Below are 15,206 nucleotides of genomic sequence, written 5' to 3'. Positions count from 1 at the left end.
TAAAAGCGTCTGCTAAATGGCATATATTATTATTATTATATTATATACTATATTCCTGGCATGAGTAGCAGGGCGCTGAAATGTTGCGCGATTTTTAACAGAATGTTCGAAAAAGTAGGGGGTAGGAGTAACAGGTTAACCAGGTAGGCTAGTTGAGAACAAGTTCTCATTTACAACTGCGACCTGGTCAAGATAAAGCAAACAGTGCGACAGAAACAACAACACAGAGTTACACACAGAATACACAAACATACAGACAATAATACAATAGAAAAAGTCTAACAATGTTTGCAAATGAGGTAGGATAAGGGAGGTAAGGCAATAAATAGGTAGTAGTGGCATAAAAATTACAATATGGCAATTAAACATTGGGGTGATAGATGTGTAGAAAAGAAAAAATAACAGTATGGGGATGAGGTAGTTGGATGGGCTGTTTACAGATGAGCTATGTACAGGTGCAGTGATCTGTCAGCTGTTCTGACAGCTGGTGCTTAAAGCTAGTGAGGGAGATGTGAGTCTCCAGCTTCAGTGACTTTTGCAGTTCGTTCTAGTCATTGGCAGCAAAGAACTGGAAGGAAAGGTGGCTGAAGGAGGAATTGGCTTTGGGGGTGACCAGTGAAATATACCTGCTGGAGCGCGTGCTACGAGTGGGTGCTGCTATGGTGACCAGTAAGCTGAGATAAAGCAGGGCTTTACCTAGCAGAGACTTGTAGATAACCTGTAGCCAGTGGGTTTGGCGACGAGTATGAAGCGAGGGCCAACCAACTAGAGCATACAGGTCGCAATGGTGGGTAGTGTATGGGGCTTTCATGACAAAACGGATGGCACTGTGATAGACTGCATCCAGTTTGATGAGTAGAGTGTTGGAGGATGACATCACTGAAGTCGAGGATCGGTAGGATGGTCAGTTTTACGAGGGTATGTTTGGCAGCATGAGTGAAGGATGCTTTGTTGCGATATAGGAAGCCGATTCTAGATTTAATTTTGGATTGGAGATGCTTAATGTGAGTCTGGAAGGAGAGTTTACAGTCTAACCAGACACCCAGGTATTTGTAGTTGTCCACGTATTCTAAGTCAGAGCCGTCCAGAGTAGTGATGCTGGACAGGCGAGCAGGTGTGGGCAGTGATCGAATGAATAGCATGCATTTAGTTTTAATTTGACGCACTGAACTCTGTCTAAAGAAGTAGTTGGTGAACCAGGTGAGGCAGACATTTGAGAAACCAAGGCTGTTGAGTCTGCCGTTAAGAATGTGGTAATTGACAGAGTCGAAAGCCTTGGCCAGGTCGATGAATACAGCTGCGCAGTATGGTCTCATATCGATGGCGGTTATGATATCATTTAGGATATTGAGCGTGGCTCAGGTGCACCCATGACCAGCTCTGAAACCAGATTGCATAGCTGTAGCAGTGTCCTTGTGTCTTACCGTGTCTTGATGCCCTTTATAGACACAATCATTTCCTAATTGATAATCTTGAATTTCATCTTGACTATCTTGATCTTTTTAACCATTTCATTCTCCAGGCCCTGATGGAAGAGGTTGTCCGTCAGAACATTACAGATAAGCAGTGGATTGCCTCAGAGGCCTGGGTCACCTACTCTACTATCGCCTCCCCGAAAAACATGCTCTCTCTTGCCGGGACAATTGGTTTGCCCTGAAGAAAGCGAGCATTTCCGGCCTGGGGCCTTTCCTAACACGCCTCCATCCAGACGGGGACTACCAGAAGTCCGACCCATTCCTGAGGGAATTGTGGGAGGAGATGTTTGGGTGTTCTCTGGGGTTGACCTCAGCGTGACGCTGCCGTCCAGCGACAGTGTACTGGGTCAGAGGTCATACATGAGGAGACTTTACACCTAAAGCTCAGTTTTTTGTCCTGATTCCCAATGTTATTTCAGTAAAATGAAGTGTCAATCCTAGGTGAGGCGGAGAGCCAGTATGCTGATGTGTCTCAGCTGAGAGCCAGCTATAATGTGTACAAGGCTGTGTACGCCATCGCCTCGCCATACAGGATATGATGGCCTGTCGACCAGGGGACGGAGTCTTTAATGATCAACAGTGCCTGATATCAGGAAGCTTCAGCCCAGCCAGGTGAGAATAACATGTGGATCTGTTTTCAAGTTAAGAACACTAATGTTTCCAGTTAGGATACAGTGGAAACACTTTGTAAGGTTTGAGTTCTGAAGAACAAAAGCCACAACTGGTTCTAACTCTTAATCCTGTTCCAATGCCCTTTTCTCTTTGAGATTGTTCATTATCTGAGGGAGTGAACTTCACTACTCCTGTGGGGAATCTTTCCACTTCGACATGAATGGTGATCCGCCTGCCTCTTATGACATCATCAACTGGCATGTGACCCCCGAGGGGACGGCAGAGTTTGTCCAGGTCGGACATTTTCTGTCCTCTGAGGGATCGGACGACCAGTTTCACATCGACATGCATAAAGTGGTGTGGGGTGGGGGCAGCGGAGATGAGGTGAGAACTGTTCAGTTTGGTGTGTATGTGTGTGTGTGTGTTTGTGTGTGTGTGTGTGTGTGTGTGTGTGTGTGTGTGTGTGTGTGTGTGTGTGTGTGTGTGTGTGTGTGTGTGTGTGTGTGTGTGTGTGTGTGTGTGTGTGTGTGTGTGTGTGTGTGTGTGTGTGTGTGTGTGCGTGCGTGCGTGCGTGCGTGCGTGCGTGCGTGTGTGCGTGCGTGCGTGTGTGTGTGTGTGTGTGTGTGTGTGTACGTGTGTGTGCGTGTGCGTGTGCGTGTGTGTGTGAGTGAGTGATAGAGATTTATTGAGTTTATTACCCTGAAGCAGACATTCAGAAAAGAGAAAGACATAAAGAAGACCAAATAAATAACAGGGGAATGGTAACTCAGACAGAAAGTCCACATTAACGGTGTCTGAACAGTATATTTTTTTAACAAGTCAGTTAATTAAGAACATCTTCTCATTTACAATGATGGCCTACCCCAGCAGACACTCCCAATCACAGCCAAATGTAATACAGGTTGGATTCCAACCAGGGACTGTAGTGGTGCCTCTTGCACTGATATGCAGTGCCTTAGAACACTGAGCCACTCAGGGGGAACATGATGCTGAATTTGAGATATTTGTGTGGTCATATTCCTGACATTGTCCGCAGAGGGGCCCAGCAAGCCTGCCTGTCTGTGTAAAATTGATGATAATAGCAATGATGATGATGATTATGATGATAACTTCTTCCTCTCCCCCCTCTGGTAGGTCCCTGTGTCTGTATGCAGTGCTGACTGTCCCCCTGGTACCAGGCATGCGGTACAGAAGGGGAGGCCTGTGTGCTGCTTTGACTGTCTGTCCTGTGCTGAGGGAGAGATCAGCAACACAACAGGTAGTCTATCAACGGTTCTGATTCAAATTCATATTTTTCCTCAACCCTGATTGGTCCTGATTTGGACTCCTCATTCTTCTTCCTTCTCTATCAGGGTCAGTTGAGTGTATTATAGGTGTCCAGAGCGGTTCTGGTCCAACCCTGATCGTACGGCCTGCATCCACCAACTGGTGGACTTCTCCTACAGCGACACCATGGGCGTCATCCTGTCTGTCATCTCAGTTTCCGGGGAAACACTCACAGCCGGTGCCCTGGCCACCTTCCTCTACCACCGTCACACGGCCCTGGTGAGTTGAATCATATGATCATTTATAGAGGTACAGAGGTTAGATTGTGTCATATTATTTCTGACATCGCTCAGTCTAATTTATCTTTCTCTGTCTCGTTCCAGGTGAAAGCCAACAACTCTGAGCTCAGCTTCCTTATTCTTCTGTCCCTCAAGCTCTGCTTCCTGTGTGCTCTGGTTTTCATTGGTCAGCCGAAGCCGTGGACGTTGTAACGGTTTTGACTTGAGGTTATTATTAATAGGGGTGCCAGGTAGGTTGTGCCTACCAGAGAAAACATTAGTTTCTCCTTTTAGTTTGGGTGGGAATGAGTCCCATCTGGTCCGTCAAGTCTCCACCAATACAAAGGACTTATGTAAAAGTCAGGATGGAAATAAACTTTTCATAAACCCTTAAAACATTGGAAAGAACTTCAAAACAACTATATTCTTTTGCGTGGGTTGTATTAGCAACAACAATGATTACACACACACATATATAATAATATAACACAATGAGTTCTGGTTCCTCCAGAAATGTGGGTTCATTCAGTGTAGAGTAAACACAGTATTAAACATACCATCAATATAACAATTATTTTACCACAGAACTTAAAGAGTATCAACTCTTACTAAGTCCTCAACTACAACCAACTACATAAATCATCACAGTATACCTCACATCAAAACAAATGAAATACCGTATACAAAAAGGTGGTGGTCAGTCAGACAATCCAATCCGCCAATAGATCTCCAGCGGAGAAAGGCCACGAAGAACAGAGGTGTAGTCCACGGACGCAAAGAGTGGATCCGATCCTGGGAAAACTTTCTTAGGCTACAAAACACACGTTTAACGGCAACAAAACAAACGGAATAGAGAAGCTTCGGGAACTGAGGGTTGAACACATCCCCACTTTTGCGCAGCTGATGCTGGCTATTTAATTGGGAATTAAAGGGAAAGTGCCCTATTGGAAGGAGCTGCAATGAGACGGTTCAGAAAAATTCAGGGCCGTCACAACGTGCATGCTGAGACACACCCTGTTTGGTATAAGCTTTGTGTTCTGCATCTCCTGTCTGCTCAGCAGGACTGTGGTGGTGCTGGTGGCCTTCAGGGCCACTCTGCCTGGAGAGAACCTGATGAGATACTTCAGCCCCACCCAGCAGAGGATGGGTATCTCACTCTGCACACTCATCCAGGTTAACATCTAGTTTTTACTATATTAAATTTCAAATCAAATGTATTTATTTATATAGCCCATCGTACATCAGCTGATATCTCAAAGTGCTGTACAGAAACCCTGCCTAAAACCCCAAACAGCAAGCAATGCAGGTGTAGAAGCACGGTGGCTAGGAAAAACTCCCTAGAAAGGCCAAAACCTAGGAAGAAACCTAGAGAGGAACCAGGCTATGTGGGTTGGCCAATCCTCTTCTGGCTGTGCCGGGTGGAGATTATAACAGAACATGACCAAGATGTTCAAATGTTCATAAATGACCAGCATGGTCGAATAATAGTAAGGCAGAACAGTTGAAACTGGAGCAGCAGCATGGCCAGGTGGACTGGGGACAGCAAGGAGTCATCATGTCAGGTAGTCCTGGGGCATGGTCCGAGGGCTCAGGTCCTCTGAGAGAGAGAAAAAAAGGAGAGAATTAGAGAACGCACACTTAGATTCACACAGGACACCGAATAGGACAGGAGAAGTACTCCAGATATAACAAACTGACCCTCGCTCCCCGACACAAACTACTGCAGCATAAATACTGGAGGCTGAGACAGGAGGGGTCAGGAGACACTGTGGCCCCATCTGAGGACACCCCCGGACAGGGCCAAACAGGAAGGATATAACCCCACCCACTTTGCCAAAGCACAGCCCCCACACCACTAGAGGGATATCTTCAACCACCAACTTACCATCCTGAGACAAGGCTGAGTGTAGCCCACAAAAGATCTCCGCCACGGCACAACCCAGACAGGATGACCACAACAGTGAATCACTCAGGTGACGCACCCCCTCCAGGGACGGCATGAGAGAGCCCCAGTAAGCCAGTGACTCAGCCCCTGTAATAGGGTTAGAGGCAGAGAATCCCCGTGGAAAGAGGGGAACCGGCCAGGCAGAGACAGCAAGGGCGGTTCGTTGCTCCAGAGCCTTTCCGTTCACCTTCCCACTCCTGGGCCAGACTACACTCAATCATATGACCCACTGAAGAGATGAGTCTTCAGTAAAGACTTAAAGGTTGAGACCGAGTTTGCGTCTCTGACATGGGTAGGCAGACCGTTCCATAAAAATGTAGCTCTATAGGAGAAAGCCCTGCCTCCAGCTGTTTGCTTAGAAATTCTAGGGACAATTAGGAGGCCTGCGTCTTGTGACCGTAGCGTACGTGTAGGTATGTACGGTGTAATGAAGTGCTATTCCCTATGCAAATGATCAGCTTACTGCTATTACATTGCTATAACTGAGACAACACATAACAACGTATTTTCACAGTAAAACATGTTAGGCCTCATACAGGATATCTCACATACACCCACTCACTGCGAGGACACCCAGATAAGAGCGCACACACATACACACACTCATTGCGAGGACACACAGACTTGACTTGCCAAGACAGGAGCGCACACACATACACAAATCACTGCGAGGACACCCAGATAAGAGAGCACATACATACACACACTCACTGCGAGGACACCCAGATAAGAGTGCACACACATTACACCCACTCACTGCGAGGACACACAGACTTGACTTGCCAAGACAAGAGCGCACACACATACACACACTCATTCCCTCTCCTGGGGATGGGTTCCGAAGACAAAGAGCTCTTCCAACTGCCAATGGGACGCCGACACCAGTCCGGAGGGAACTGCCAATCACCTACCAGCATCCTACCAGAGGCCTGATCTACCAGAATCTACCTACGTCATACCCATGAATAAAATGACTGTACACAATGTATCGGGGCTCTTGTCTGAAGGTTCCCTCTGAGCTGGACGAATGAGAGTCCGTGCACGCTATGCCAGATATCTCTACATTATAAAATAAACTGTCTTTACTATACCTGATCCACCCTGTCTAGTGTTTCAACTTGGTATCCTGTATCGATTCATCAACAACGGCAGGACCAAATCAGAGAGATAGGTAGGAGCAAGCCCATGTAATGCTTTGTAGGTTAACAGTAAAACCTTGAAATCAGCCCTTGCTTTGACAGGAAGCCAGTGTAGAGAGGCTAGCACTGGAGTAATATGATCAAATTTTTTGGTTCTAGTCAGGATTCTAGCAGCCGTATTTAGCACTAACTGAAGTTTATTTAGTGCTTTATCTGGGTAGCCGGAAAGTAGAGCATTGCAGTAGTCTAACCTAGAAGTGACAAAAGCATGGATTAATTTTTCTGCATCATTTTTGGACAGAAAGTTTCTGATTTTTGCAATATTACGTAGATGGAAAAAAGCTGTCCTCGAAATGGTCTTGATATGTTCTTCAAAAGAGAGATCAGGGTCCAGAGTAACGCCGAGGTCCTTCACAGTTTTATTTGAGACGACTGTACAACCATTAAGATTAATTGTCAGATTCAACAGAAGATCTCTTTGTTTCTTGGGACCTAGAACAAGCATCTCTGTTTTGTCCGAGTTTAATAGTAGAAAGTTTGCAGCCATCCACTTCCTTATGTCTGAAACACATGCAAGGGCAATTTTGGGGCTTCACCATGTTTCATTGAAATGTACAGCTGTGTGTCATCCGCAAAGTTAACATTATGTTTTCGAATAACATCCCCAAGAGGTAAAATATATAGTGAAAACAATAGTGGTCCTAAAACGGAATCTTGAGGAACACCGAAATTTACAGGTGATTTGTCAGAGGACAAACCATTCACAGAGACAAACTGATATCTTTCCGACAGATAAGATCTAAACCAGGCCAGAACATGTCCGTGTAGACCAATTTGGGTTTCCAATCTCTCCAAAAGAATGTGGTGATCGATGGTATCAAAAGCAGCACTAAGGTCTAGGAGCACGAGGACAGATGCAGAGCCTTGGTCCGATGCCATTAAAATGTAATTTACCACCTTCACAAGTGCCGTCTCAGTGCTATGATGGGGTCTAAAACCAGACTGAAGCATTTCGTATACATTGTACACATCCAGTGGATAGAGAGCTGTTTATTATGTTCAACATAGGAGGGCCAAGCACAGGAAGCAGCTCTTTCAGTAGTTTAGTTGGAATAGGGTCCAGTATGCAGCTTGAAGGTTTAGAGGCCATGATTATTTTCATCATTGTGTCAAGAGATATAGCACTAAAACACTTGAGCGTCTCTCTTGATCCTAGGTCCTGGCAGAGTTGTGCAGACTCAGGACAACTGAGGTTTGGAGGAATACGCAGGTTTAAAGAGGAGTCCGTAATTTGCTTTCTAATAATCATAATCTTTTCCTCAAAGAAGTTCATGAATTTATCACTGCTAAAGTGAAAGTCATCCTCTCTTGGGGAATGCTGCTTTTTAGTTAGCTTTGCGACAGTATCAAAAAGGAATTTCGGATTGTTCTTATTTTCCTCAATTAAGTTAGAAAAATAGGATGATCGAGCAGCAGTAAGGGCTCTTCGGTACTGCACGGTACCGTCTTTCCAAGCAAGTCGGAAGACTTCCAATTTGGTGTGGCGCCATTTCCGTTCCAATTTTCTGGAAGCTTGCTTCAGAGCTTGGGTATTTTCTGTGTACCAGGGAGCTAGTTTCTTATGAGAAATGTTTTTAGTTTTTAGGGGTGCAACTGCATCTAGGGTATTACGCAAGGTTAAATTGAGATCCTCAGTTAGGTGGTTAACTGATTTTTGTCCTCTGGCGTCCTTGGGTAAGCAGAGGGAGTCTTTTCAACAACCTTTGACACCACAGGTAGTATACTAATGGGCCTGTAGTTACTCACGTCAGCAGGGTCGCCTGATTTAAAGATGGCCGTTATTATGGCCGACTTCCATACCCTTGGAAACACACAGAGACCAATAGATGTGTTGGTGACCTTAGTAATGGGGCCGGGCAGCCGAGCGGAAATGGAGGAAAACTCGCCTCCCTGCGGACCTGGCATCCTTTCACTCCCTCCTCTCTACATTTTCCTCCTCTGTCTCTGCTGCTAAAGCCACTTTCTACCACTCTAAATTCCAAGCATCTGCCTCTAACCCTAGGAAGCTCTTTGCCACCTTCTCCTCCCTCCTGAATCCTCCTCCCCCTCCCCCCCCTCCTCCCTCTCTGCAGATGACTTTGTCAACCATTTTGAAAAGAAGGTTGACGACATCCGATCCTCGTTTGCTAAGCCCTGTGCTCTGACCTCTTTCTCCCCTCTCTCTCCAGATGAAATCTCGCGTCTTGTGACGGCCGGCCGCCCAACAACCTGCCCGCTTGACCCTATCCCCTCCTCTCTTCTCCAGACCATTTCCGGAGACCTTCTCCCTTACCTCACTTCGCTCATCAACTCATCCCTGACCGCTGGCTACGTCCCTTCCGTCTTCAAGAGAGCGAGAGTTGCACACCTTCTGAAAAAACCTTCACTCGATCCCTCCGATGTCATCAACTACAGACCAGTATCCCTTCTTTCTTTTCTCTCCAAAACTCTTGAACGTGCCGTCCTTGGCCAGCTCTCCCGCTATCTCTCTCAGAATGACCTTCTTGATCCAAATCAGTCAGGTTTCAAGACTAGTCATTCAACTGAGACTGCTCTTCTCTGTATCACGGAGGCGCTCCGCACTGCTAAAGCTAACTCTCTCTCCTCTGCTCTCATCCTTCTAGACCTATCGGCTGCCTTCGATACTGTGAACCATCAGATCCTCCTCTCCACCCTCTCCGAGTTGGGCATCTCCGGCGCGGCCCACGCTTGGATTGCGTCCTACCTGACAGGTCGCTCCTACCAGGTGGCGTGACGAGAATCTGTCTCCTCACCACGCGCTCTCACCACTGGTGTCCCCCAGGGCTCTGTTCTAGGCCCTCTCCTATTCTCGCTATACACCAAGTCACTTGGCTCTGTCATAACCTCACATGGTCTCCTATCATTGCTATGCAGACGACACACAATTAATCTTCTCCTTTCCCCCTTCTGATGACCAGGTGGCGAATCGCATCTCTGCATGTCTGGCAGACATATCAGTGTGGATGACGGATCACCACCTCAAGCTGAACCTCGGCAAGACTGAGCTGCTCTTCCTCCCGGGGAAGGACTGCCCGTTCCATGATCTCGCCATCACGGTTGACAACTCCATTGTGTCCTCCTCCCAGAGCGCTAATAACCTTGGCGGGATCCTGGACCACAGGCACACCCTGTCGTTCTCAACTAACATCAAGGCGGTGGCCCGTTCCTGTAGGTTCATGCTCTACAACATCCGCAGAGTACGACCCTGCCTCACACAGGAAGCGGCGCAGGTCCTAATCCAGGCACTTGTCATCTCCCGTCTGGATTACTGCAACTCGCTGTTGGCTGGGCTCCCTGCCTGTGCCATTAAACCCCTACAACTCATCCAGAACGCCGCAGCCCGTCTGGTGTTCAACCTTCCCAAGTTCTCTCACGTCACCCCGCTCCTCCGCTCTATCCACTGGCTTCCAGTTGAAGCTCGCATCCGCTACAAGACCATGGTGCTTGCCTACGGAGCTGTGAGGGGAACGGCACCTCAGTACCTCCAGGCTCTGATCAGGCCCTACACCCAAACAAGGGCACTGCGTTCATCCACCTCTGGCCTACTCGCCTCCCTACCACTGAGGAAGTACAGTTCCCGCTCAGCCCAGTCAAAACTGTTCGCTGCTCTGGCCCCCCAATGGTGGAACAAACTCCCCCACGACGCCAGGACAGCGGAGTCAATCACCACCTTCCGGAGACACCTGAAACACCACCTCTTTAAGGAATACCTAGGATAGGATAAAGTAATCCTTCTCACCCCCCCCCTTAAAAGATTTAGATGCACTATTGTAAAGTGGCTGTTCCACTGGATGTCATAAGGTGAATGCACCAATTTGTAAGTCGCTCTGGATAAGAGCGTCTGCTAAATGACTTAAATGTAAATGTAATGCCAATGAGTGACTCTTTGTAGTTTTTAAGAAAGGTAGAGTCCATCCCAAACACATCTTTGGCTTTAGAGTTCTTTAGTGAGCTAATCACCTTGTTCACCTTTGACTCAGAAACCTCCCTTATGGTGAAGACAGGTTGAGTGTCATTCACTAGTACTGATCCCAAGAAACCAGTGGAGGGGTTCTGTGTCAGTACCCTGACAGAGTCAATAGAGTAGGAATTGAAGGCTATTGCTATTTCGACTGCATCCTGTGTTAGATTGTTATTCACCATGATTTCTAGTCTTTTTGCAGTGTTACTATGGTCTTTCCCTGTTAACTTTTTTAGATTATCCCATATCAATTTAGAATTTCCCTTTGCTTCACCAATTATGTTAATAAAAAGGTTTGCCTTGGCCTGTCTGATTTCTTTCATCACCTTATTTCTCAACATGGTAAACCTACGTCTGTCATGCTCTAATTTAGATTTTAGGGCTATTTTTAGAGCATAATCTCGTTCTTTCATCAATTTCCAGATTTCTCCATTTAGCCAAGAAAGAGTGCTCTTTTGGCCAGGTTTGGATTTGATTTTCTTTAGGAAGCCATTTATTGTAGTCTGGATTGTGGATAGAAAAACCTGACTATCAGCTTCCACGTCTGTATAGGACAAGAGATCATTCCAGTTTATTTATTCAAAATAGTTTAATTCACTCTTAGGTATTCTGAGTTGATCCGGCTTTCTAACAGTAGAGAGGTTAAACCTGCTCTTAGACAGCTTTCTGGCTATAAGTGTCAGATTATGATCAGACAGCCCAGTAACCATATTGAATGATTTAGTCACTCTCTCTGGTTTATTACTGAACACCAAATCAATCTGTGTTTTAGAGCAACAAGTCACCCTGGTTGGCCCTTTAACTAGCTGTGTAAGGTCAAAGGTATTAGTGATCCGTTTGAGGGTTTTCCTACAACACTTGTCTTCATAATTAATGTTAAAATCTCCCATTAAGATGACCTCTTTCCCAAAATCACATTCCCTAAGCATGGTATTAAACTGATCAAAAAACACACTTTTGGTGGAAGGTGGCCTATACATTCCAATGAGGGTAAAAGACAGTTGGGGAGACAGTGTAACGTTCAGGCCGATACATTCTAGTTCATTATCACATGACCACTCAATTTGTTTACATTGGATATGTTCTTTAATGTAAATCATCACACCCCCTCCTCTTCCTTCAATCCTGTCTCTCCTGAAAACATTGTCGCCAGGCACAATCAAAGCAGCATATGGAGAGTGTTTATGGAGCCATGTCTCTGAGAGGCAGAGAAAGTCAAGGTTGGAGTCTGTGAGTAGATGTTGAATTTGATCACTTTTTGGAATGACACTACGAATGTTCAAGTGCCCCCTTAGTAGTCTCTTGGGCTTAGCTCGTGGGTCCCAGATGACTCGAGAGTGATTGACACATTGAAAAAAGTTAAATTTTCTGTGTTTTCTGACGGCTGGGTTTAGGCCGTTTTGTTTCGTTTTGATTAGGGGCAGTTTGGTAGCGCAATTAACAATCCCTCCCGCCTGCACTGGATGCGGGGAACTAATTAAAATAGCTTGCGTACCAGAAGCAGAGTCAGGGATCGCATATAGCGACTCTGGTATGTTTGAAGAGTCAAAATCTATCCTGGAGCCGGGTGAGTCGAGAGAAACCATAGGACCATAGCACTCACCCACCTCCACAGCGGCGACGACCAGTGGACGAGGCCTTCCACCGCTCTCCACTCCGGTGCGTATCACTGGCTCCGTGATATTGGGCCCAGGATTGAGTTGTACATCCCCAGAGAGCAGGAGGGTAGTGAACAGGTAGTTTAAGAGTTTCCGATAAATGTTGGACATGTGTTTGTTACGCCTACGCGGTTCAGTAGAATAAGGAGCGAGGTAGACTTGGCCATTATTTCAGAACATTATGGTATGCTGTGTACTGTCCGCATAGACGCACTGAGATTATCAGTAGAGCAGCTACATAACTGACAATCATGGCAGAGTACTGGAGATAAAACACATAATTGCGCTTTAACTCCTTGTATGAGTTACTTAGCTGGGATCGGCGTACACCTGATGGTTTAGATAAAATTACAGTATTCGAATGAGAAGCGGCACCTGCCGCACCACCCTGTCTTCCGTCCACCATTTTGCGTCTCAGACCCCGTAACGGGAGGAGTAGAGACCAGAGAAGACTCGGCCTCTGACTCCGACCCGCTGCTTAATAAGTTTCTGTCGGCTGAATGAGCGACACCGGTTGAGCTTTCCTACAGCATTTCCTTCCAGAAACCGTGAGAAAGTTGTCCGGCTGCGGGGACTGTACTACTATCTGTACTTACTGGTGGCACAGACGCTGTTTCATCCTTTCCTACACTGAAATTACCCTTGCCTAACGATTGCGTCTGAAGCTGGGCTTGTAGCACAGCTATCCTCGCCGTAAGGCGAGTACAGCGACTGCAATTAGAAGGCATCATGTTAATGTTACTACTTAGCTTCGGCTGTTGGTGGTCCTGACGAATCGTGTCCAGATAAAGCGTCCGGAGTGAAAAAGTTGAGGAAAAAATAAATAAATATATGAACGGTAATTAAAAAGTGAAAACCGTAAAGTTGTCAGGTAGCAAAATAGGTTGGCAGCAAAACGCACAGCAACTCAAAAACAAGCCTCTATTCTATGGGAATGTAGTTGTTTCCTTCATTGACCATATTATTTGTTATTATGCTAACTGTGCTTGCGTTTTCCTTCCACCTCCATACCCTTACACAGGTGCTGATCTGTGTGCTGTGGCTGGCCTTAGCTCCACCCTGACCTGCTGAGAGGGGGACAGAGAGGGCTCTGTGGTCGGCTTCTCTCTGGTGCTGGGCTACATTGGCCTTCTGGCCTCCCTCCTCTTAGCCTTCCTGGCCAGGAAACTCCCAGACAACTTCAACGAGGCCAAGTTCATCACCTTCAGCATGCTGATTTTCTGTGCCGTGTGGATCTCCTTCATCCCTGCCTACGTCAGCTCTCCTGGGAAGTACACAGTAGCTGTAGAGATCTTTGCCATCCTGGCCTCCAGCTTTGGGCTGCTGTTCTGTCTGTTTGCTCCAAAGTGTTACATCATCCTTCTGAGACCAGAGAGAAACACCAAGAAACACATGATGTCCAAATAGAAACCATTAAGAAACACATGATGTACAAAAATGAACGTACAACATGAATTTCCTGCAATACCTTCACTATATTACTTTGTTAATATTAGTATGTGTTCTTATAATGTGTCAGAAATAAACACGTCTATATGAACAATACCAATAAAGTTTACGTAGTGTCTACTCATGCTGGAAGAGTTAGTATTGAGTCTGACAGTCTGACAGATCTTACAGACCCCCTACACATGATTCCTTCATCACCCAGTCAGTGTGTGTGTGTGTGTGCATATGAGTGTGTCTCCCACATCGTATAACAAAATGAAAACAGTAACATTCCACTGTCTGCTTACCCACTGTGGGAACCTCTCCACTCCCCATCACTCCCTCTTTATACCCAAGAAGACTCAAGGCTGTAATCACTGCCAATGGTGCTTCGACAAAGTACTCAATAAAGGGTCTGAATACTTTTTTAAATGTGATATTTGTTTTTTTATTTTGTTTAAATTTGCATTCTACATGCATACACTCTAAAAAACTATTTTTGCTTTGTCATCATGGGGTATTGTTTGTAGATTTACGAGGGGAAAAAAACAATTGACTCATTTTAGAATAAGGCTGGAATGCGACAAAACGTTGAAAAAGTCAAGGGGCCTGAATACTTTCTGAATACAGTGTATGTTCTCATATTTCCAAAGTTGCTGGAGGGCTTTGGAAACCCATGTATGTATTTGTGACACCATATATTCTACATTTTGTGGAAGAACATGAACTGCTTTGGAGGCACATAGTTGCACGGAATGACAAACACATTTAATGTAGACCTAATACGGATTGTGTTCTTGAAGTTTTGTCAGGACGGAGCTGTTTTTGCTGCACATTGTGTTGCAGCCATCTGTGGCTAGACCGATGCAGTTTATTGTCATCAAGAAACCTGAACAAGGCATTGGCAAAGGTCAGTGAATCAGCAGCTGGAATGATTATTATTCCTCCAAATGTGCTTATGATTTGAAAGAGTTTATTGCTGTGTTGTTTTACCAGAACACCCAGCTGCTTCTTAGTAGTGACATCAGTACTTTCATCAGTAATCAATGAGTAAGACACATTCCCAATGTCCTTTATTGGTTCCTCATGCACTGCAGGCCCTGTAACTGCATTTAGGAGTGCTGTGCATTTTTTTCAGTGAATATTGATTTCTTTCTTTGCAATGTCTTCAACAAAACATCCCAAGTGATCTAGAGTTGCAATGCTGGAGTGGCATTGGATGTGTGTCCATCACATCCACCATTGTCACACCTCCGCATATGAGGTGAAAGGCGGCAGAGCTAGAGTGGTGTGTGCCACATCCCGAAAATCTGTCTTCTCAGGTAAACATCTGTAGCATCCGATTGGTTTGACCTACAAAACTATAACTCCTTGGAAAGAGGAG

The 15,206-nt window shown here is 45.8% G+C and overlaps 1 pseudogene; it reads left to right on the top strand.

Annotated features, from left to right (window-relative positions):
• Positions 1-1,320: 1,320 nt before the first annotated feature.
• Positions 1,321-13,801, top strand: LOC127906120 (extracellular calcium-sensing receptor-like; annotated as a pseudogene).
• Positions 13,802-15,206: the final 1,405 nt, after the last annotated feature.

This window comes from Oncorhynchus keta, chromosome 31 (assembly GCF_023373465.1).
Source record: "Oncorhynchus keta strain PuntledgeMale-10-30-2019 chromosome 31, Oket_V2, whole genome shotgun sequence".
Lineage (NCBI taxonomy): Eukaryota > Metazoa > Chordata > Actinopteri > Salmoniformes > Salmonidae > Oncorhynchus > Oncorhynchus keta.
Note: the sequence above shows the minus strand (reverse complement) of the source record. Positions and strands in the feature narration are given on the sequence as shown.